This window comes from Rhinoraja longicauda, chromosome 15 (assembly GCF_053455715.1).
Source record: "Rhinoraja longicauda isolate Sanriku21f chromosome 15, sRhiLon1.1, whole genome shotgun sequence".
Classification (NCBI taxonomy): Eukaryota; Metazoa; Chordata; class Chondrichthyes; order Rajiformes; family Arhynchobatidae; genus Rhinoraja; species Rhinoraja longicauda.
Genome location: NC_135967.1, coordinates 31541995 through 31559779, shown reverse-complemented (window position 1 = coordinate 31559779; position 17785 = coordinate 31541995). Strand labels below are relative to the sequence as shown.

Sequence of the window (17785 nt, the reverse complement as noted above, 5' to 3'; positions counted from 1 at the left end):
AGATGGTTACTCACAGGTCTGCAATGAGATGGCAAGGAATTTGCAATGTAGTGCCAATGCCTTGCTGATATCTTTCTGCCAGCCTCAGTTCTTAATTATCAGGACAATGAAGATAATGAAGGTGATCGATGGTTGCTTCTTCAGGACTCACAGTCTTTTTGCCTACAAATCACACTGATCCATTGGCGGAGTCATTGGTTCCTTGAATCCAGCCGCAGACTACACAGACATGGGACTGAATGTCCTATTGGAGTGGATCGAAGAAGACCATTGTGAGAGGTATGTGCCCAGTCAGTCAGGAGATAACCCAATCCCATTCTTGCCTCCATGGCAATTTTAACGTAGTAATTCTGTGGCTGCCGTGGAATAAGGACTTTATTATCTGCCTGCTTCCCATCAAACAACGAGGCACTGACGTAGGCAGTTGGAAGCTTTTCTTTCAGCCTCCCATTAATCGTATTTAAGCATAAAATTCTGTATTTAAATCACCATTGCTCTGCCTTTAAACGTATTTTTGTGCAATTTCACAAAATCTGGCATAAATGACAACACAGGACATATTTAGCATTCAAGTGAGGGAATGCCCACAGGAAAGTCGTGAACAAAATGATTTATGGACCATGCAGTCTGAAAACATGGGTACAGCGTTTGTAAAATAACGTATTTTTTCAGTGCTTGACCACTACAAAATAATTGGCAGAATGCCAGTGGCATTGAGGGTGAGTAAATTCCCTGAAGATAGTCTAAGCAATAAATGGAGATTTAAGAGGAATCTAAAACATGATTGGTTTGGGAACAGCTTCATCCAAGACTGCAAGAAATTGCAGTGAATTGTGAACGCAGCCCAGACCATCACACATACCAACCTCCCTTCCGTTGACTCCATTTACACTTCACGCTGCCTTGGCAAGGCCACTAACATAATCAAGGATGAGTCTCACCCTGGACACACACTCTTCTCCCCTTTCCCTTAAGGCAAGAGGTGCAGAAGTGTGAAAATGCATACCAGCAGATTCAGGGGCAGTTTCTTCACAGTTGTCATCAGGTGGGAAGAAGAATCAACAACCAGAGAGCGGTCCTAAACTACTTTCTGCCTCATTGGAGATGCTTGGACTATATTTAATTCGATTTTACTGGACTTTTACCTTGCACTAAATGTTATTCCTTTATCACATGTCTGTACACTGTGGATGGCTCGATCGTAATTATGTATAGTCTTTCCACTGTGGTTAGCACGCAACAAGAGCTTTTCATGTACATGTGACAATAAACTAAACTAAACTAAAGCATAAAGACACAAGAGATTGCAGATGTTGGAATCTTGAGCAAAAACCCAAATACTGTAGGAATTTAATGGGTCAGCCAGCATCTGTAGAGGTAAATGAACAAAAGACATTTCAGAAGGTAGACACAAAATGCTGGAGTAACTCTGCAGGACAGGCAGCATCTCTGGAGAGAAAGAATGGGTGACTTTTCGGGTCGACATCCTACTCCAGACTGATGGGTTGGTCTGGACTCTTCTTCAGACTGGATGTAGGGTCCTAACCTGAAGCATCGCCTGCACATTGCCTTCCATAGATGCTGCCAGACACACAGAGTTCCTCCAACAGTTTGTTTGTATGCTTAACTAAGTGCTGATTTTGGTTTCTAAGACCATGTTTTGTCAAAACAATTTCCATGACTGGTGCTAGAGTCAATGCAAAATAGTATGAGTTACCATAAGGTTAAAGCCCCTGTCCCACTTAGGCGATATTTTAGGCGACTACAGGTGACTAGGCTGTCACCCCATGGTCGCCGGGGTGTCACCTGTATGGTCGTGAATAGTCTCCAAAGGGTCGTAGCGTTTTTCTGGTCGCCGCTGGATTTTGAAATGTTTAAAAATTTTTGGCGACTGTTGGTTTGGCGCCAATGATCGTAGCTTGACGTCTCCTGACCTAGGTGCTGTCTTAGGTTGTCGCCAGGTTGTCGCCAGGTGACGTAGGTTGTGGCCGGTGCTGACTTCGGTGAATTCCATTGGCGACTACCTGTGTCAACCTACGTCAACCTGCGACAGGTACCGGCGTCAAAACCAGAGGCCAAAATGACGTGAATTGTCTTCAGTTGTCTTCACTTATCACCGACAGGGTCGTAGCTTGTCGTAGCTTGTCACGGGTGGACGTAGGTTGACTTCAGTTGTCGTAGGTTGTCGCCTGTGTGGTCATAGGTTGTCGTAGGTGTGGTTGTAGGCGGACGTCCTAAGTCGTGATGATTGGGTCGCCGGTTGTCGGTAGCTTGCCGTAGCTTGACGTCGACTTGGTGATAGGTTGTTGTAGCTTGTCGTAGACATTGTCATAGGGGGGGTCCAGTCGCCGATTTTTCGGCGATCTGCTACGACTATGACAGTCACCGGCAGTCACCTAAAAAATCACCTAAGTGGGACAGGCCCTTAACCAGTTTCTGACAAAGGAAAATTGGTGATGTGAATGGTTTAAAATGGTGAATCAAATAATCACAAGTCACATTTGGAGCCCTATTATTACTCTATCTTCTGTCTGTATAGGCTCCTTGTAAATGTGCAAAATGTTCTCTCAGCTGTATAAAGAGAGGTCTGTCACAGAACATTGCACAAGTTAAAATGGACATTGAGATTACAAATTAAAAGTAACAGTCTCTCTGCTCCTTACATGACTGTTGAGCCCATCATTTCTTGGAGCGCTGCAAGATTATTAGAAAAACCTATTCAGGAAGTTGAGGTGGTGGACGATGCAGCACTTAGTTAATTACATAATGGGCATTGCAGAATATGCATATTGTACATGCTAAAATGTGCAAAAGATTTTTTGGGTTTTATTTTCATCAGGCCATGGTGACTTGCAACAATTGTCTGCATTTAGCATATTTGGAGCATGAGATATTGTCATGCTGGGATACTTGTCTCCAGTCTTCATTCGAAGAATACATTTTTGGTCCAGCAGCCCCCAGAAAGAATCAATGCTGCTATTTTACCAGTCAGCTGCATCCATCACCAATGATAAAATATATGTGGCTCACCATAAGTGCAGTAAGTAATCAGTATGGTAAGTGCCCTGTAATGCCAGCATGGACATGGCACCTATTAATTCATGATTCCTACTTTTATGCTTCCTCCACAGTTGAATATCAAATGCCTGCTCAAAGGATCTTTTAGCCCTTAGTATGGCAATTATTTTATCATTTGGGCAGAATGATGGCGCAGAGGTACAGTTGCTGCCTTACAGCGCTTGCAGCACCAGTGACATAGGTTCAATCCTGACTATGGGTGCTGTCTGTATGGAGTTTGTACGTTCTCCCCATGACCACATGGGTTTTCTCCGAGATCTTCGGTTTCCTCCCACACTCCAAAGACGTACAGGTTTGTAGGTTAATTGGCTTGGTATAAGTGTAAATGTCCCTTGTGTGTGTAGGATAGTGTCAATGCGCGGGGATCGCTGGTCGGTGTGGACTAGGTGGGCTGAAGGGCCTGTTTCTGAGCTACACTAAAATTTCTTCTGTTCCATTCTTCTCATCGACCAACAACCAGCAATCAAGTTTTTGTCCATTGGAACTGTGAGGGGAAATAGATTGAGTCTTAGCGTCATGGAGTTGAACAACATTGAAACAGGCCCTTCAGCTCATTGTGTGTGTGCTGGCCATTATGCCTATCAATGCTGCTCTCACTTGCCTGCATTAATTGCAGATAATCTTCCAGTCATCAACACCACCTATGCCGACACCAAATTTATTCTCAATACACTAGAAAGATTGCTTGTGTTTGCAATGAATTATATTTAGCTGAATAAGTTTTATGAAACTCTTCAATGGTCAAACGGAGGACAAGAAGGTGATAGAATTCCTCGGGGGAATGAGGCGTTGACACATTGGGCCTGAGGCAGCAGCCTACATGGAATGTGGGATGGAGTGGCCTATGTAGAGCTACAAAATATAAAAGCCATGGTGGAGAGATGGGATGGAAACAAATTCATTGGATTGGGAGTTTAGCGGCATGCCATTTACCATTTATCTAAAGGCAGATGTTCAAACTACCATTGATGGCCCTTATATGTAGGAGAAGAAATAACACAACATGGGCAAATCGCACAGCTTCCAAAGCAGAAACGAACCACATTTAGTATAAGAAAATAACTGCAGATGCTGGTACAAATCGATTTATTCACAAAATGCTGGAGTAACTCAGCAGGTCAGGCAGCATCTCGGGAGAGAAGGAATGGGTGACGTTTCGGGTCGAGACCCTTCTTCAGACTAATGTCATCTGTTTGTTGTGATCCAGATTTCCCCTGCCCTCCGACCCCATTGCATTGTAAAACTATACTCAGTCTTGACTCTTCATGGATAGCATCGTGGGAGTTCAGGATATCTGCTAATAACAAGCTGGCATACTGAAGTCTGGACTTTCGAATGTGGAAAAAAAAGATCTATTTATGCCTGAATACCTCTAATGAGCCAATACTTAAAAATAGGAGAAAGATGAAGCAAAATGGCAGGATGTTATGTTCTGTTGCCAGCAGCTAGATTGCTAGATATTATGATGTATAACCTAATTGTTCTTAGTCCCTACTTTGTTTCCAAAATGAAGGAGTGTGGGGGATTTGGGGTAAAGGGCTTATTGATTTCAGCCCACTGGGAGTTACCAAGGAACACTGGTACATATTTAGCCGAAAATAAATCACTTCTGGGTGTTTTGTGTCATTATGACTTCCTCTGAGTTGCGTACTGTCTTCTTCTCACCCCGCAATCTGCCCGCCACGTCCCCACTGGCCATATTTCCATATGTCAGCATGGGAGCCAGTGGCACAGCAGCTGCGACTTTCCTAAGTTCACACCACTGAAGCACCCTGGCTACATTAGTCAGGGTTAGAAGAGATACAACAGCTGACAGGATCAGAGAATCAATGCAGAGGCTGGAGAGCCAGCAGCATCTGGAAAGTTTAAAGAATGAATTCTACATCCCAGCACCGCATTTGGAAGCTTTCTGCTCGGTTTCCGACCATGAATGCTTGCGTTTTCTTCGGAGATTATCAGAACATCAGCGGTCTTTCAAGCCTTCTCCCCCACAGTCAGGGCTTCTCGGGAACTGCCCTGCTATTTCCAACAGCCTTACAAATGGAGTGCCGGTATCACAGAGGAAAAGTAAAACAGGAAGGAATAAGGGAGCCAAACATCAATCAGGGAGGATGTGTTTACCCTCAGGGCATACACAGGAAATACAGGCCCAGAGGGATTTATCTTAGGAGCTGTGCATTTATAAATTGCATGTCACCAATTGTACAGCTGTGTAACTTTCTGCGCAAGGACCTCAAGTCATTTTCATCTGGCTACGTATCTCTCCCAGTGACAACATATTCAGCTTTAATAAACAAGGATAATTTCAGCTACCACAGGAAATTTCTACAGCATCAGTCACAGACTAATTCAGACATAGACTTGACAGATCTCTAGCACCCCTAGGGGAGAGAAAGAGACAATTCATCACCTTTTGCTTCACAACAGGATGACGCAAAGATGCGAGTAGCTTATTTTATGATATCCGATGTCTGGGGCCCTTCATGTTATTATCAGGGCATAGATCAGGAGAATCTACAGCTCAATTTCAAAATAGACTTTATTCAGGTAATAAATATATACAGTACATGTGCCTTGCAAAAAAACTCCATCTGACATTCACGGAGGCCATACATACATTCAATACATTTTACCCAAACACAATTTTACCCCACATCCGTTCCACTTATGTGGCCCACTGCCGTGAAATCCCTTCCCTTATTTTGAGGGGCGTCTCCACCACACCCTGCCCCCCATGTCCAGCAGCGGAAGGACCCTAGTCTGTCGCCCTCCCCCACAGAGCCTTGGCATTGGCTGCACCGAGCTTCAGTGCGTCCCTCAGTCTATAGTCTGCAGCGGGCCAGTTGACAACATTCCCCGACAAACATCTCGTTCTGCTGGTTATCTCATGACCAAGCTCCAAAAGACAACAATACTGCCAGTGCTAAGATGTTGACAGTACATGGTTTTCAATTGTCACCCCTACTCCATGCAATAAAAAATGAAATAGGACAGGACGCTATGCTATTTAAAAGACTATCTTTTTTTATCTTCATACATTTCTTTCACTAGTCAATAATGCTTTATTTGTCACATATGCACAGTGAAATTTGTTTTGCATATATTACACATGCGGGCACTGCCATGTCTGGCACGAGTAGTTTAGACTTTAGATATACAGTGTGCAAACAGGACCTTTGGCCCACCGAGTCTGCGCTGTCCAGCGATCACCCCCTACACTACTACTATCCTACACACACTAGGGACACTTTACAATTTTGCAGAAGCCAATTAAACTATAAACCTGTTTGTCTTTGGAGTGTGGGAGAAAGCCAGAGCACCCGGAAGAAACCCATGCAGTCACAGGGAGAACGTACAAACATTGCACAAACAGTACCCATAGTCAGGATCAAACCCAGGTCTCTGGTGCTGTAAGGCTGCAACTCTATCGCTGCACCACTCAATGAGTTGGACAATCAGTTATGACTTTCCATATAAGGGGTGGCGCAGTGGCACAGTTGGTAGAGCTGCTGCCTCACAGCACCGGGGACCTGGTTCGATCCTGAACCTTGGACACTGTCTGTGTAAAGTATGCACATTCTCCCTGTGATCGCATGGTGTTTCTTCAGGGGGTTCGGTTTCATCGCACATCCCAAAGACGTGCGGGTTTGTAAGTTAATTTGTCTCTTTGAAGTCGCTCCCAGGGTGTAGGGAGTGGATGAAAAAGTGGGATAACACATGACTAATGTGAATGGGTGATCGATGGTTGACATGGATTCAGTGGGCTGAAGGGCCTATTTATATGCTGTATCTTTCAATTCAATTTAATTAACTATGGACAAATAGTTTGCTATAGTCATACTTTATCCTCCACATTTCAAGTACTCATGCATGAATTGCCACATAAAGCAGAATATTATAAGAAATTAAATGAAACCACAAACATCAAAAAAATCTTCTACAACCCTGTACTTCCCACAGAATGTCACCTTGGCCATCACCCAATTTGGGGTTGTATTCAGAAAATAATGAGGTGGATTGCTGAAACATTGATTCTTTACGTGATTTGGTGCTGATTGTAGGTTTCATGGAGCACCAATTGGACCACCAGTTTCTGTCATTTCCATCTCATTTTCATTGATCATAATGCTCAAAGGAAAGCAGGAAACACCTTGAAGTACCAGCAATTAGCCTTATTGTGCAGTAAATATATTATATTTTCAATTGATTGTGTTTTGCGTTCTTGGTTTGATCAATTCGTGATTTCTTGATTTGATCAATTCTTGATTTTTAGGCAACTGGCTATAATAGTTGGGCACTTCATCTCAGCCAGCCATGTCCATATCTCCCTCTGCCAATTCAAGGATGGAATAATGACAGTCCCATTGGAAATTTCCTTTCTTGGGAAAAAACAGAGCACTGGGAATCTGGGGCACCTGCACTCAAAGTGAATGCCAGACATTTGCAAAAAAAACCCACAGAGAAACTTCTATTTATATTTAACTAAGGAGTCTTGCCCTGAAAGTACTTTGGGGAAAAAAATCACTGAATGGCGCTAAATGCTACAAGACAAGCACTTCCTCTCAAGAAGCACTCTAAAAAGACCAGGCGAAGCCTCTGTATCCTTTACATTCACGTGGCTTGATGAACCTTTTTGCACACTGTTAAAAATATTTCTGCTATGGGAATGAAGACTGTTTGCATCGAGCTTCATTTTACACAGATGAATGCTTGCTTCCTTGGGAGATGCTATTGGATGTACATTTTAAAACAGCCCATCAAATTCTTTGACCCAGAAGACAAATCTCTGCATAACTTTAGATCAAGGCTGTTTGTTTTCCTTAGATGCCAGTTTCAAGGGATATCAAAAAGAATAACCTTCATCCGAGCTTTAGACAGAATCAGCAGAAACAAGAGAAGCAAGGAAGCCCGATACAGTTAATAAACTGGATACTTGCATTGTGATCCTAGCTTAGCCATAGATGAGCAACAAAGAAAATCAGCTCTTGTAGGCCTATTAGATTAACTACTGTGTGAAATGTGGCACAGTAAATAAAGTTGGCATTGCAAGCCTTAAAGGAGAAAAGCATACACGTCTGTAATAAATCTGCAGTATGCTGGAGTTAGAATAAATTTGCCTTTGGCAATGAGGCCTTTATCTGGATTAGTCTACAATTACACAATTATTGATACGTCATGAGCATCACACAAAAACAAGAAAAGGGCAGGGGGATTTGACAGGATTCGTGCCACCGTTTTATGCTTCTCTGTTTCTCTTAATTTCTGTATTTTTCAATGCATTCATTGTTACATGGTTACGTTGGGAAAATGCTTAAAGATGCATTATGAAATTCGGGATGATTAACATGGCAGCAACATCATTGCAGGGCAGGGCTGCAGACACGCGAGCAAATGTAATAATATGACAGTGTAATCCTCATTAAAGAAAAATTATTTTTCCGAAATGTCGTTCTTTATTCGGGATTTAAAGTCATTTGATGCCATTGAGATCAATTGAAAAGAAAATTGGATAGAGTGCATAAAGGCTGTCTGTTTTGTAATAATCTTATTTTGCATTGCAAAGAGAGCCCAGCTTCATCTACCATTTCAAATAAATGTTTTCATTTGGACCCGGTCAATTAATGATAGCGAGAATAACATCAAGGAAACACTCCATGAGAAATATTGCAGCATTCTCTCAAGATGAGAAAGATTTTGTACATAATCTTGTCTGACCCTGGAGGATATGACCCTTTCCCCTGCCATTACTCCACACAATATGCGTGGGAAGAGTTCAGTTTAAAAGAGCAGATACACCCTCACAATCAAACACGTAACACTTTTTAATCTTTCAACATTAACAGATGAATGGGCATTGGGAAACATTTCATGGGGAAAATTATGTGTGACTAGTCTTTCATTGTACTCTGCTGCATACTCTGCTGAGGCATGGTATGCAAGAGATCTGAAGTCTTGTTCTGAACAAGAGATTAATGTGGAATAAGATGACAGACTATGTTTTGTAGCTTCTGCTTTTGACCTAATATATGATAGTCTGATATGAAGAGATGTTTGAAGAGAGACCAGCTTCAAGACTTCATATTTAGGAAAGCACTGCAGATGCTGGTTTAAATCGAAGATAGACGCAAAATGCTGGAGTAGCTCAGCGGGACAGGCAGCATCTCTGGAGCGAAGGAATGGGTGACGTTTCGGGTCGAGACCCTTCTTCAGACTTCATATCTTTTGTGACCAGAAACATCGCCCATCCATATCCTCCAGAGATGTGGCCTAACCTGTCAAGTTACTCCAATGTTTTGTGTGTTTTTTGTAAACCAGCATCTGCAGTTCCTTGTATTTATAGTTTTACAAGTCAAATCTTTTAAAATCCTGGAACTGATTGGAAACAGCATTCAGTTTGATCTTCTACTCCAGCCAAGCACATTCTTCCACCGTCCCCTGAGGGGGTTAACCGCAGGTTCTAATCAGGATCAATTGCCATGTAACAAACCCGCATAATATTGCTTAACTTTACTAATCACTGAAGATGAGCTGGGGGATTGCATAGTTTCATCATGATCCATATCTGTTGCAAGTCACGATCGATTTCTTTAGATGTGTCTTCACACCATGTTAAATCTCCTGACAAAAAGCATTTATGTCACTTCACATGATGGATGTATGTGCTATGAAACGTAACTTCATGAAAATGCAAACAACAAAATGTAATGGAATATTTTGTATGTCTGTCACACACTCTCGGAAATTTCTTCTGAGTTCTCCAAATGCACGAGGCGCACAAGTATGGAGACTGCTGTAGTGCACAGTGCCATGAAACTGCGTGCAACAGGCACTTTGATACCTCTTGAGCAAAATTCTACTGTTCATTCATGACCTCCAAATGGACATTACTCCCACACTGAAGTATGACCTCATTGAAGCATTGAAGCCTGCATCAGCATTGGAGTGGCACAGTGGCACAGCAGTAGAGTTGCTGCCTTGCAGCGCCAGAAACCCGGGTTTGATCCTGACTGTACAAAGTTTGTACACTTTTCCTGTGACCACGAGGGTTTTCTCCGGGTGCTCCAGTTTTCACCCACACTCCAAAAAACGTACAGGTTTGCAGGTTAATTAGCTTCGGTAAAATTGTAAGTTGTCCCTCGTGTATAGGATAGTGCTGGTGTCACCAGGGTCGGTGTGGACTCAGTGGGCCAAAAGGGCTGTTTCCGCGCTCTATTTCTGAAGTCTAAAGTCTAAAGTCCATAGGATTATTTATAAGGAATCCAGACATCAGATCCCCTTTCAGAAAAAGCAAAATCTCCATTAACTTCTATATAGGTCCTCCTCTCACTGTTTTCTTATCTCTAGGCCTATGGCGAGTCCGAAACTTGTTGGTTGTAAGAGGAGTTTATTGCAGCCGCAATATTCGGATACAGAGTTAAACAACAAGGTAAAGGACAACCAATACAAACTTACTGTCTTCCTTGAAGACTTCGCCGAACTGACTCAATCGGGCGCCAAACGCGCACATGACATCGCTGGCCAATCAGCGATGTCGCTCTCTGGACCAATCCCTATGGTCGCGTTCCCACGTGACCTCGCTGGCCAATCCGAGGGTTCGACGACCTGGACCATTCTCTATGGTCGCTACAGGCCAATGCTTCTTCGGTCATATAATAGCCTCTCTGATGCATGTCCTGTTCCACCTCAATCACCTCCCAGGCTATTCTTTTTGGTGTGGTACTGCACAGTAAATCTCTGCTCAAGATATTCAAGTTCCTAGATATAAATATTACCAAGAATTTGTCCTGGTATAACCACCTTGAGGATACAGCCAATAAAGTACCGTCAGAATTCTAAGGAAATTTGTCATATCCACAATGACTCTTAATAATTTCTACAGATGCCCCATACACAGTGTCCTCTAGGAATGTGTCACGATTTGGTTTGGCAACTGCTCTGCCCAAGATCACAATAAACAGCAGAGTGTCGTGGATGCAGCCCAGTTAATATATTATTCTGTTGGGGTACTCAGTAGTACAGACATTTTATTAAGAAAATTGATTTGCAGTTTGTCTGTTAAAGGCTGCCTAATATATGACATTAAAAACTGCATCTTTCATGGGAATGCAATTTGTGCTTAATGAGTCTACTATTTATCGACTATTGCTCTGCCTTCAACAGCATAATAACGACTGAACTCATCTCCAAACTCCTCGACCGAGGACTCAATATTCCACTCTACAATTGGATCTGTCATTTCCTGATCAAAGACAGTAATCAGTAAGGATAGGGGACAAAAACATGCTCCACGATAATTCTCAACATCAGCACTCCACCTAGCTGCATTCCCACCCCCTTCCTAAACTCCCTTTACACTCACGACTGTGCGGCCAAATTATGGACTTACTTCATTTACCAGTTTGCAAATGATACCACCATAGTGACCCAGATCTCAAACAATGACAAGACGGAATACAGGAAGGAGATAGCGAGCTTAGTAGCATGATGTCAAGACTACAACCTTTCCATCGGTGTCAGCAAAAGAAATAAGCTGGTCATCAATTTCAGGAAGCGTGGCGGTTTAGATACTCCATTCTGCAGCAGTGGTGCTGAAGTGCAGCAGGTCAGGAGCTTCAAGTTCTTAAGTGTAAGTATCACCAACAATTTGGCCTGGTCCAACCAGATACAGCCAAGAAAGCACATCAACACTTCTATGCCCCCAGAAGACTAAGGAAATTGGGTATGTCCCCAATGATTCTTACCAATTTCTACAGATGCCCCATAGAAAGCATCCTACTGGGATGCATCACAGCATGGTTTGCCAATGCCCCCCCCCCAGATCATAAGAGATTGCAGAGTGTTGTGGATGCAGCACAGACCATCGCAAAAAAACAGTTTCCCTGCCACCACTCCCCCCCCCCCATCAACTCCATCTACACCTCACGCTACCTCGGGGAAGAAACCAACATAGTCAATGTCCACTCAACACCCCATCATTCACTCTTCTCACTTCTCCCATTGGGCAGAAGATGCAAAATCTTAATTTTGTATCTTCTGCAACCAGATTGAAGGACAGCTTCTTCTCTGCTATTATCAGACTTTAGAATGGATTTTTCATTAGCTAAGAATGGATTCCCAGATTTCCAATTTACTTCATTGCAGCCTTGCAATTTTTCTATATACAATTTCACATGAGAGGAATAGATCAGGTCTTTTGCCCAGAGTTTGGGAATCGAGAACCAGAGGACATAGGTTTAAGGTGAGGGGACAAAGATTTAATGGGAAACTGAGGTAACTTTTTCACACAAAGGGTGGTGGATGTATGGAACAAGCTGCTGGAGGAGGTAGTTGAGGCAGGTACCATCACAATGTTTAAGAAACATTTTGACAGGTACATTAATATGGTTGGTTTAGAGGGACAATGGCCAAAAGCAGGCCATTGCTTTTTGGTGTCAAAAAATGAATTAGAATTCCATGCTGTGTCTATTAAGATTTTTTTTTCCACCTGTGTCCCAGTGGGAATACAAATAGAAAAGTCTGATAATAACAGAGAAGAAGCTGTCCTTCACAAGCTTAGATGGGGCATGTTGGTCTAGGCAGGAAAGTTGGGCCGAAGGACCTGCTTCCATGCTGTATGACTCTGTGACTTTCACTGTAGCTGACACAGTACATTCTGCACATTGTTTTAATTCTCTTTTGCCAAATATTTTGACTCCCCTTCCAAACTGTACAATTCCTCCCCTTTTGTCGTGGGATAGACTGACTCTCCTTGCCCCCCCCCCCCCCCCGCCCCCCCCCCCCCCCCCCCCCAATCTTTGTACATCCCCAATCCTTTCCACCCATCACTTTAATTTCATGTTTCATGGATTTTGTTTTATGACTATTGGCAGCATAATTTCCCTCCTGGGATAAATAAAGTTCTATCGTATTCCTTTCTGTCCTGGGAAAAACTCGGCCATAAAGAATCGGCCATAAAGAATGCGTGTGGCCACAAGCATATTGGAGGAACAGTATCTCATATTTCGCTTGGGCAGCTTACAACCCAGCGGTATGAATACTGATTTCTCTAATCATGTCCACCATCTCCATCGTCCAAAGTTCCCTTCTTACTACTCCTCCCTGTGCACTGACAGGGAATACAACCCCTGTCCTCTTATTTTCACCATTCCTGTTGTCCAGGTACGCAAACATCCCATCCAAGTGAAGCAGTGACTTATATGTATTTCTTCCAATTTAACGCACTGCATTGCAATTATGGCTTTCTCTGCATTATGGGAAACAAACTGCATATGGATTTATTTGCTATTTGCTCTCCCAGGTTCTGCTCATTCATTCACTCTGAAGTTATCATTATTTATTTCCATCACTGCGAAGGGTCCTATTTGTATTCCCACTGGGACACGGGTGAAAAATATATTTTTTAATATGGAATTAGCATGGAATTATAATTCATTTTTTGACGCCAAAATATAAAGTGTATACAGTAATAGATGTATTTAGGGCTGAGGCAATCTATTAATACAATATACAGTATTAAGAAGTCTTGAACTGTCAATGTGCAAGACAAAGTTTTGTTTTAAATAAGGCTCCAAGGTGAAACAGTTGAATTGAATTATGGATTGTAATGTATTTTGAAGACAGCATGTAGAATTTACTGCTCTGGCCTGACAGAAGAAGTGATGTGCTGATATGTTTTAAATCTTGGTGCAATTGAAGATTTATGCCCTATCTAACATTTAATCACCTGGGGAAGAGAAATAAGCACAAGGCAAAAGATTAGATCAACTCTGGATGAAGGAAACAAGAAGGTCTGGAAATGAATGGGATTCTTTATGGCCGAGATTTTCCCTAATAAACACAATACGTGAACTTGGTGCAGAGAAGGGTGGCACGGTAGCTCAGCGGTAGAGTTGCTGTCTTACAGAACCAGAGACCCAGGTTTGATCCTGACTACAGGTGCTTGTCTGTACAGAGTGAGCTGCGTGGGTTTTCACCGAGATCTTTGGTTTCCTCCCACACTCCAGAGACATCCAGGTTTGTACGCTAATTGGCTCGGTATAAATGTAAATTGTCCCGAGTGTGTGTAGGATAGTGTTAGTGTGCAGGGATCACTGGTCAATGCGGACTCGGTGGGCCGAAGGGCCTGTTTCCGCGCTGTATCTCTAAACTAAACTAAACTAAAGGACATTTACCCAAAATGAGTAAGAACTTGCTTTAATATCCTAGTTTTTGTACATGTTAATTGTTTAGAACTTGGTAGGGGGCTGTTGTGTATCCTGTTTATATGGAATAGGATTATATTTCAGTTTTCCTGTTGAAATCATTGAAAGAGGAAAAAAGGGATACAAAAAAAGTGTTTTTATTTTATTATTTTTATTTTTCCACTCCTCTATGTCATTTCTACATAAGAATTGGTACACAAAATATAAAATAAAAGTGTAGTTCGTCGGTGAAGGACACTTGGGCCAGAGGGCCTGTTTCCACTCTGTATGACTCTATGACTTTATTTTATCGAGCTGAGTTTTGCTAGGATAGATTCAAAACTACAATCTTACATTTGGTCACTTCTTCCTGTGTCACGGTGGAAACTATGACCTCAACCATCATAAGTTGCATACTAGACCAGTGCCAGGTTTAATAAGGACTTTGCTTATCCGTGGTGGAAGGAATGTGCTTCTTGCTCTCCGTAAGGGACTGTGTATGGGTGGAATAGAAACATAGAAACATAGAAAATAGGTGCAGGAGTAGGCCATTCGGCCCTTCGAGCCTGCACCGCCATTCAATATGATCATGGCTGAGTTTTCCAAGTTTTCAGTTCATCTCAGCCAGAGATGTGGCTGGCTCGGTAATGTGATAAGCATTGCCATGTCCACGCTCTCAAGCCTTTTACTGCGTGCTGCCACCTCGCAGTCCTCGTCCAAATCGTCTGTAGCACAACCTTTTCACTGACTCTCTTGACTCCCAAGTACCTCTGGACATCACCAGGCATTTACTGCATCTCTCAGGCCCCCTCCATTTCTACGAACACTTGTGCTCGGTCTGCCGAGGTCTACTGGATCTCCTGGTTGCTAACAATTTAACTCCTGTTCCCATTCCCATACTGACCTTTCTGTATTGGGCCTCCACCATTGCCAGAGTGAGGCCACACGGAAACTGGATGAACAGCGCCTCATATTCTGCCACGGTAGCTTACAACCTGACGGTATGAACATTAAATTTCATTTTAGCAAACTAACCTACAACCCTCCCCGCATTCCCCCCCCCCCCCCCTCTCCCACCCCAACCCCACCCTTTTAATTGTGTTTAGTTTAGAAACACAGGGTGGAAACAGACCCTTCAGCCCAGTTAAGCGCATCATGCAACAATCATCCATGCACTAGTTCTATGTTATCCCAATTTCACATCCTACGCACTAACGGCAATTTACAGGAGCCAATTAACTTACAAATCTGCACGTCCTTAGAATGTGGGAGAAATGCAGATCATAGGAAGAATGTACCAACTCCGTACAGATAGCACCCATACTCAGGATCAAACCCAGGTTCCTGGCGCTGGAAAGCAGCAACTCTACTGCTGTGCCATTGTGCTTTTCTCCCCTCTCTTCCCCCATCCACCTGGACATGTAGACATTTCTCCCCTCTCACTGCCCTTCCACCTATTTTCCTTCCTCTGGCTTCACAAATTGCATTTCTTCTATCCTATTCTCAAACCTTTAGGCTTTTCATCTTTGGCCTTTGTCTGACCACCTCCCCATCCATCTATCTATCTATCTATCTATCTATCTATCTATCTATCTATCTATCTATCTATCTATCTATCTATCTATCTATCTATCTATCTATCTATCTATCTATCGATCTATCGATCTATCGATCTATCGGTCTATCTGTCTATCTGTCTATCTGTCTATCTGTCTATCTGTCTATCTGTCTGTCTGTCTATCTGTCTGTCTGTCTGTCTGTCTGTCTGTCTGTCTGTCTGTCTGTCTGTCTGTCTGTCTGTCTGTCTGTCTGTCTGTCTGTCTGTCTGTCTGTCTCTCTCTCACCAGGCTTTTGTCTTACCTCTGCTCTCTTCCAGCTATTCACATATCCTCAACGCAATCAGTCTGAAAATAGACCCCAATGTTACCTATCCATATTGTTCAGAGATGCTGACTGACTGCTGAGTTACTCCACGCTTTGTGTCTTTTTTTGTAAACCAGCATGTGCAGCTCTTTGTTTCTCCCATCTGTACATTGTTGTTTCATTTCAGCATGTGGAGGCTTCCTGTGACCCCAGCACACAGAGACCCCTCTCCAAGAGACCTTCTCTTAGTCTATCCTCTTATCAGACCAAGCTGTACAATGACCCTCAGCAACCTTTAGCTTCAGTGTTCATTTCCCCTTCTAAGAGGTGTAAGCATGATGTGAATCAATACCAGCCAGGGGCATATGCAGAAAATCACATTAGACTGCCTTCCAAGGGACATATTAAACACATATATTTTGTACATTTACACAAATGCATTAGTCCTTAAGATATAACGTAATTATTTGTTTTGTACCTTTTTGTACCTATTGGGCCCTCTTACTGGGTGGCACCATACAATGGCTGCCTTGCCAACAATCTGTCTCGTCCCTTTCTCTCTTTGTCCTTTTTAAATCTGTAGTTAAATGTTGTTTCACTGTATCTTTAGTTTTGTATTACGTGGGGGCTGAAGGAGGGGTGGGGGAAACTTCTTTAATCTCTTTCCTCGATGGAGATGCGATTAGTCATTGCAATCGCCACCCTCTAAGTGTCCAGGTGCTCACATGAGCTATATGCACAACAATCACAAATTAATGGCTCCAGGACTAGATGATCCAGGTTCCTGCACAACACCTTTCCATCTCACAATCATATGCTCCGTTAAATCTCTATGCCATCATTTTTGCAAATTTTCTTACTTTGACAATCTTATTTAATTTGAGGAATGGACATATCGTGAATACTTGAATACAGGTGCTCCTCAATCTACAATGGATTACGTTCCGAGAAACCCATCGGGAAACAGAAAATATCGTAAGTCGAAATGCATTTAATACACCTGATCACGTGGTCGGAAGCGAGCTGCGGCTCGCTACGGGTCGCTGCTGTTTGCAACATCGTAAGGTCATAATATCTTGGGTCGAAGCATCGTAAGTCGAGGAGCATCTATATGAAAATCTAAAAGGTGGCTAAGGTGGCTAAGGAAAACCATTTTGAATGATTTGATTGCTATAATTTCGGCTTTTTTATGATAGTAATTCATCACTTCCAACTGTTACAGAAATGATTTGAAAGTTTTTGAGGTATTGAGTAATTTAGTTACTGCTTTTTTATTCATTGACTTTGCTCGTAATCATTCTTTCAGAGATATCATTTACAGCCGCATAAATAGCAAGAAATTTTGAATAAGTCACATGAACCTCTGACACGTATTTGCACAGAGACAGTGCAATAGAACCTGAAGAGGTACCCACAGCACTTGAAGACTTTAACTTTTCCTTTCATTCTGTGTCTGATGTTTTGATAAGGCACTAGTCAGGCTGCATTTGAAGTATTGTGAGCAATTTTGAGCACCATATCTGAGGATGGATGTGCTGGGTCCAGAGGTTGTATACAAGAATGATCCCAGGAATGAGTGGGTTAACATATGGAGCATTTGATGGCACTGGGCTTGTACTCGCTGGAATTTACAATGCTGAGGGGGGACTTCATTGAAACTTACC

The 17785-nt window shown here is 42.7% G+C and overlaps 1 long non-coding RNA gene across 1 annotated transcript in view; it reads right to left on the bottom strand.

Annotated features, from left to right (window-relative positions):
- LOC144600624 (uncharacterized) overlaps positions 1–17785 on the bottom strand; it is a 68833-nt gene that overhangs the window by 48287 nt on the left and 2761 nt on the right. Inside the window, exon 2 of the long non-coding RNA XR_013548161.1 lies at positions 15163–15253. This is a non-coding gene — a long non-coding RNA (uncharacterized LOC144600624). The remainder of the gene's footprint in view (positions 1–15162; positions 15254–17785) is intronic.